This window comes from Moschus berezovskii, chromosome 16 (assembly GCF_049115385.1).
Source record: "Moschus berezovskii isolate FMDL1 chromosome 16, NW_MosBer_1.0, whole genome shotgun sequence".
NCBI lineage: Eukaryota > Metazoa > Chordata > Mammalia > Artiodactyla > Moschidae > Moschus > Moschus berezovskii.
Genome location: NC_142475.1, coordinates 50,556,831 through 50,563,307, shown reverse-complemented (window position 1 = coordinate 50,563,307; position 6,477 = coordinate 50,556,831). Strand labels below are relative to the sequence as shown.

The following is a 6,477-nucleotide window of genomic DNA, read 5'->3' as shown; positions in this document are numbered from 1 at the left end:
CTGACCTGGAGAATTCCATAGACTGTATAGTCCATGAGGTCGCAAAGAGTAGGACACGACTGAATGACTTTCACTTTCATTTTCAAGCATCTATAATAATATTATTAGTTCACACAGAAATAAGCCCACCTCTCTGAAAGCTATTACCAAAAATATTGTATCATTCCATATTTTTATTTGCTTAGTCAAATACATATGCACATGTTGGTGGCTCAGTGGTAAGGAATCTGCCTACCAATGCAGGAGATGCCTGCCAAGCAGAAGACATGGGTTGGCTTCCTGGGTGGAGAAGATCTCCAGGAGAAGGAAATGGTAACCCACTCTAGTATTCTTGCCTAGGAAATCCCATGGACAGAGGAGCTTGGTGGCTACAATCCATGGGGTCAAAAAAGAGTTGGACATGACTTAGAGAATAAATAACAGGCAGGGATTGTTGATTTGTTTTTCTTAAAAATATGTAATTGCATTAAAAATATTATTTTATAATTTCATATAATTTTAATATAATTTAATTTCATATAAATTTCAATAATTTTATTATACTTGACACCTTTCCTGCATACATATATGTCTTCATTTCTGTGTACACTTGCACTACCTCATTCTCTCTGAGAGCTGCAGCATATTCTCTAATTTGGATGATCTAAATTTATTCCATAATTTGGCAGCACTGAATATTTCAACTATTTTCCTATTTATAGACATTGCTTTATTGTTTCCAGCTTCTTAAAATTAAAAAATGCTGCAGTAATTTTTTGAATTTGATAAACTGATTCTGAAGTCCATGTAAAAGAAAAATATATAAGAATTGCTTAAAAGTCTTAAAACACAATAATGTTAATATGGTGAAGTAATTTATTATTAATTGAAACAATATAAAGCTAACTATATTCAAAATAATAAAGCACTTGCTTAGGCATAGACACTTAATTCAAGGAACTGAACTCAATAAATGAAACAACTAGTCTACAAGTCAGTGGGGAAATTATGCATTTACCAGCAATCGGTATTGAGGTAATTGTTATTTATTAGAAGAAAATAAATGTAACCCCGATTGTGTGCCCACAGACGAATATAAATATTTAAGACAATAGCTCCCACCAGAAAAATAAATGTATTAAAAGAAAAAAATTAACTTATGAGTGTATATGTCCTTGGGGGTAAAGGAAAGCTTAGTAAGGAAGATGGGAACAAAAAGATATAATGGAAAAATAAAATATCAGGTAACATTATAAAACAATGAAACAAACTAAAAATTCTTTGAATGGAAAAAGGCAACTTAATTTAAAAGGACAATGACCAACTGGGAAAAACATTTGCTACACATACACAAAAAAGTGACTAATACTCTTAAGATATAAGTAGTTCTTCAAATTACTATGAACAATGTAAAGCAACAAGGAAAATTTATATTCAGGAGAATGGGGGGAAAAGGCAGCAATAAAATAAAACTTTTGGCCCTTTAGATTGATAAAATGTAAGATCATGGTAACACCCAATGCCCACAAGACTGCTAGGAAAACAACATGCACACACTCAAGAGCAATGATGAGCCTAAAAACTTCTATAAGTTTTGGGAAATAAATCTGGCTATATTCTTTTAATGCTGGGAGGGCAAGAGGAGAAGGGGGCGACAGAGGATAAGACTGTTGGATGGCATCATTGACTCGATGGACATGAGTTTGAGCAAATGCAGGGAGATAGTGAAGGACAGGGAAGCCTGGCATGCTGCAGTTCATGGGGTTGCAAAGAGTCGGACACAACTTAGTGACTGAACAACAATAACAATATTCTTTTAAACTACAAGTGTGAATAATATTTAATCAAGTACCTTACTCCTAAGAAATTATTTTTCAGAAAATACTGACAAGTGTATAATGATACTCTTTTCAAACAGGAACTTGGTTTGTCGTTTCCTAAATACAATAGGCAAGCATCCAGAAAACTAGGGGGTCAATTTGGGCCAATTTGGGCTCTTGCATATAAATATGCTTTGCTTTTGATGTTTCTTTTTCTCTGTACCAGAAAACCATAGGACGAGAAAAGTCAATAAAGTTGATTGAGCCTTTACTCTCCTTACTTAAAAGAAATGTGGGTAAGAAAGGGGAGACGGGGACTAAGCAAAGAGAAACATAAGTGTGAAGGACTCATGCAGGGAGCTAAGGTTTTGCAGTTCAGTAAGAACCTTTGACTGAGTCTGTACTGAACAAATGTGTAAATAACCCTACCCTCTAGGTCATCTACGAGCATGCAGTTGAGCTCCCTGTGCTATATAGCAGCTTCCCTCTAGCTATTTATTTTAGACATAAATGGTAACCTGCTCCAGTATTCTTGCCTGGGAAATCCCATGGACAGAGGAGGTTGGCAGGCTACAGTCCACGGTGTCACAAAGAGTTGGACACGACTGAGTAACAAACACTCAGTGATGACCTTAGTGAAGGACAGAGAAACCTGGTGTGCTGCAGTCCACAGGGTTGGACTGCAAAGAGTTGGATGCGACTTAGCAACTGAAGGATGAACAACATGACCTTGGGCTTCCCTGGTGGCTCAGCAGGAAAGAATCCATGTGCCAGTGCAGGAGACGCAGGAGACTCGGGTTCGATCCCTGGGTCAAGAAGATCCCCTGGAGAAGGAAATGGCAACCCATTCCAGAATTCTTGCTTGGAAAATCCCATGGACAGAGGAGCCTGGTAGGCTACAGTCCATGGGGTCACAAAGAGTCAGACATGACTTAGCGACTAAACAACAAAAACAGCAACAATAAAGTGATGACCTACAGGGGTGTGATGGGGTGGCAGTGGTGGGAGGGAGGCTCAAGAAGGAAGGGATATATGCATATGTATAGCTAATTCATTCTGTTGTACAGAAGAAAGTAACACAACATTGCAAAGCAATTATACTCAAAATAAAACAAAGCAAAAAAAACCCTTGCTCCCTGCCATTTTATAACTGTGTGGGGAAGGAAAGACAAAGGCACACATCCAGCAAAGTGCTAATTAAACATCCATAATGGGTTAGTGGCCAAAGTATTGCAGCTTCAGCTTTAGCATCAGTCCCTCCAATGAACATCCAGGATTGATCTCCTCTAGAATGGACTGGTTGGATCTCCTTGCAGTATAAGGGACTCTCAAGAGTCTTCTCCAACACCACAGTTCAAAAGCATCTATTCTTCGGCGATCAGCTTTCTTCACAGTCCAACTCTCACATCCATACATGACCACGGGAAAAACCATTGCCTTGACTAGACGGACCGTGGTTGGCAAAGTAATGTCTCTGCTTTTTAAAATACTATCAAGGTTGGTCATAACTTTCCTTCCAAGGAGCAAGCGTCTTTTAATTTCATGGCTGCAATCAGCATCTGCAGTGATTTTGGAGCCCAAAAAAATAAAGTCTGACACTGTTTCCACCGGTTTTCCATCTATTTCCCATGAAGTGATGGGACCAGATGCCATGATCTTTGTTTTCTGAATGTTAAGCTTCAACCCAACCTTTTCACTCTCCGGCCTGGCGTGCTGTGATTCATGGGGTCGCAGAGAGTCGGACACGACTGAGCGACTGAACTGAACTGAATGGGTTAGTGGAAGAGCAGGCATGGTGCAAATATAAGCAAATTTCAGGAGAGACTCAATATCTTTATCATGAGTATTATATCAAAGCAGATTCATTTGTCTCCACCTGCTGATGTTTTTACAAAGGAGGAACAGGAAGCTGGGAGTCAGAGTGGTAAAGAAAGGGTCTAGAAAATAAATCTGCCCCTTTATTCCTATAACATGTCTGATTCAGCACTATGGCCCCTAGGTTTTCCTTGGAGGTGCAAGACAGTGTTCCTTTCTTTGACAAAAGGTCCATTTTCTTCACTTTTCCTCAGTCTTTTATTTGTCTTACTGGTCACAAGTAATGAGAACAAAACATCTGCTCTTTATTGAGTGTTTACTGGGTGTCAGGGACCTTGCCAAGCATTTTATATAAGTGGCCTTCTCCAGTTTTCACAACAGCCCTGCGAGATTCGTATTTTTTATATTTTATAGATTAAGGAAACTCAGAGACTCAAAATTATTAATACCTAGGGATGGAACTTACCACTATCATATGGCAGCGATGATCTTCAAACCTGTGTTGAACTCCAGAGCCTACAATGTGCTTAAACATGTTGTTAGCCTACTACCTTAAGACAGAACATTTTGGAATGCAGGTCACTGTGAATTTTACTGCAGTCTGACTTCTCTGCTTCACATCTTGACTTATTTTTTTTTGGTCTTCTGATTAAGGTCTTCTCAGGTGACTCAGAGGTAAAGAATCCCCCTGCCGATGCAGGAGACACAGGTTTGATATCTGGGTCAGGAAGATCCTCTGGAAAAGGAAATGGCAACAGCATTCTTGCCTGGGAAATACCATGGACAGAAGACCCTGGTGGGCTACAGTCCATGGAGTCACAAAGAGTCAGATGTGCGACTAGACCTATAGATTATGGTTAATTTGCATGCCTCTTTACCTCAGGAGTTGATAAACACTCTCTACTGGTCTTTGCTTTTAGAGGATCTACATTCAAAAATGCTATTATAGATGCAGGAAGTAAAAGTAGTATGAAAGTATGTAGAAGCTGGTCCTTTGTGAAGGAGAGATTTGATTTGCCTTTGTCTTTGTTTCTGCCAAGGAAAGACTGAGGACCCACAATGCCTTGACTGGTTTTGATGTCTGTTAGATGGATTTCTCCTGAGGAGTTTAGATAATCTCTGATATTTATATAGTGGCAATCATATCCCTGGCACTTAGCAATAGCCAGAAAGAGATTAGATAAAAGACTCTTAAGAGATTAGTGTAATGTAACCCAGACTTTGATGCATCTGTTCTCTGCTGGCTTTCCAAGTCCCGCCCACATGCTATTTTTCCCAGGAAATACAAGGGGCAATTTTAGGGTCTTCTACTAGGATTGTTTTTTTTTCTGTTCCATTGTTTTGAATATTATTGTCTTGGTGCCTGGATCTTCCTTGACATAAAATGTTTAAACACTCAATTTTCTTTTATTTATTTATTTTTAATTTTCTAAAATTTATTTTAATTGGAGGCTAATTAAATTCACTATCATCGTACAAGGGCTCTTTAGAAATATCCCAAACTATGGCCACTACTGAGATGGACCTCCCGCTGAATCACTTTTTCAAAGAAAAAAAATACATATGATTAATTAATTCCACCTCCTAATCCTCAGACTCCATTCACATTTTTCCAGAACACTCCATTTCTCTTCAACCTATTCTGCGTCTCTTCAAACCAGAGTAACTGAGGCAAAAAGAATGCCTGATGATTGGGTGAAAGTGTCGGGATAGAGAGGAAGCCTTTGCACATTCCTTTGATTATTTTTACTGATTGCCCAACGTCCCTTTTTAAAGACAGCTCCATTTCTTAAAAGCCTGAGAATGATTGCTTATGCTAATCCTAATGTACATCTAAGCATACTGACTACTTGGCCCAGTTTCTGTGTTTGAAATTGAATGCACATTGAACCCTACCAGGTCTCTGCCTGCTCTCCCACTCTCTCAAACACCCATAAAGACACGTACATACAGATGTCTTCTTGGTCAGTATGTGTTCCTTAAGGTTCAAAAACATTCCCTTAAAATACCCACACACGTTTCTATACTAGTACCCTTCCTGGTGTCAAAGGAATGCACTCCCTCCACAGGCTTTTCTTAGAAAGATTTTTTTTTTTTAATGTATATTTATCTTGCTTTACAACCAGTTTCTCTTATAAAAGATATTTAGTTTTATGTCCAATATTTATTTTATAATCTCAATCCATGGAGCATTTTCTTTATGAGATGATGTCTTTAATGAAATGTATGACATAAATTTTGAAACCTAGTGATATTATAATGGCACCATTCAGTTGGCTTCTTCTTTGATATTGGCTACCTCTTCACTTTCATTTTCAATATTATTAACTAATATTTGTCAAAACAAGTAAAATTACTAAGAGGATTGTAAAATCGCTGAAAGAAATCATTCTGAAAATTCTCTTAGGAAGTGATGAAGGCAAAACACAACTGTCCCCTCTGAAGTTTGAACTCAGGACCTTCAGATTATGAGACTGATGCGCTGCCTACTGCGCTAAGGAGGCAAGTTAGAAAGGTAGCACTCTACGGATACTCCTCACAAACAGGCATTTTCCTTTGAAGCCTGAAAACTGGTAGAATATTAGTATCATCAATGTTTTTTATTGCTTTCAAAGTACATTTCAACAATTGGTTCAAACTGTCTTTCAAAATTGAAGCTGCTTTAATTATACAGAATTTTCTAGTGTAGAGACACAATATACCAAGATAAAGTTAACCAGTGTTTTTATATGTGTGCTCAGTTGAGTCCAACTCTTTGGACCCTACGGATGGTGACCTGCTTGGAATTCTCCAGGCAAGTAACTGAAGTGGGTTGTCATTTCCTCCTGCAAGGGATCTTCCTGACCCAGGGATTGAACCTGTG

The 6,477-nt window shown here is 38.3% G+C and overlaps 1 non-coding gene across 1 annotated transcript; it reads right to left on the bottom strand.

Annotated features, from left to right (window-relative positions):
• Positions 1 to 6,045: 6,045 nt before the first annotated feature.
• Positions 6,046 to 6,118, bottom strand: TRNAM-CAU (transfer RNA methionine (anticodon CAU)). Its single transcript has one exon. It is a non-coding gene; the product is annotated as a tRNA-Met (tRNA).
• Positions 6,119 to 6,477: the final 359 nt, after the last annotated feature.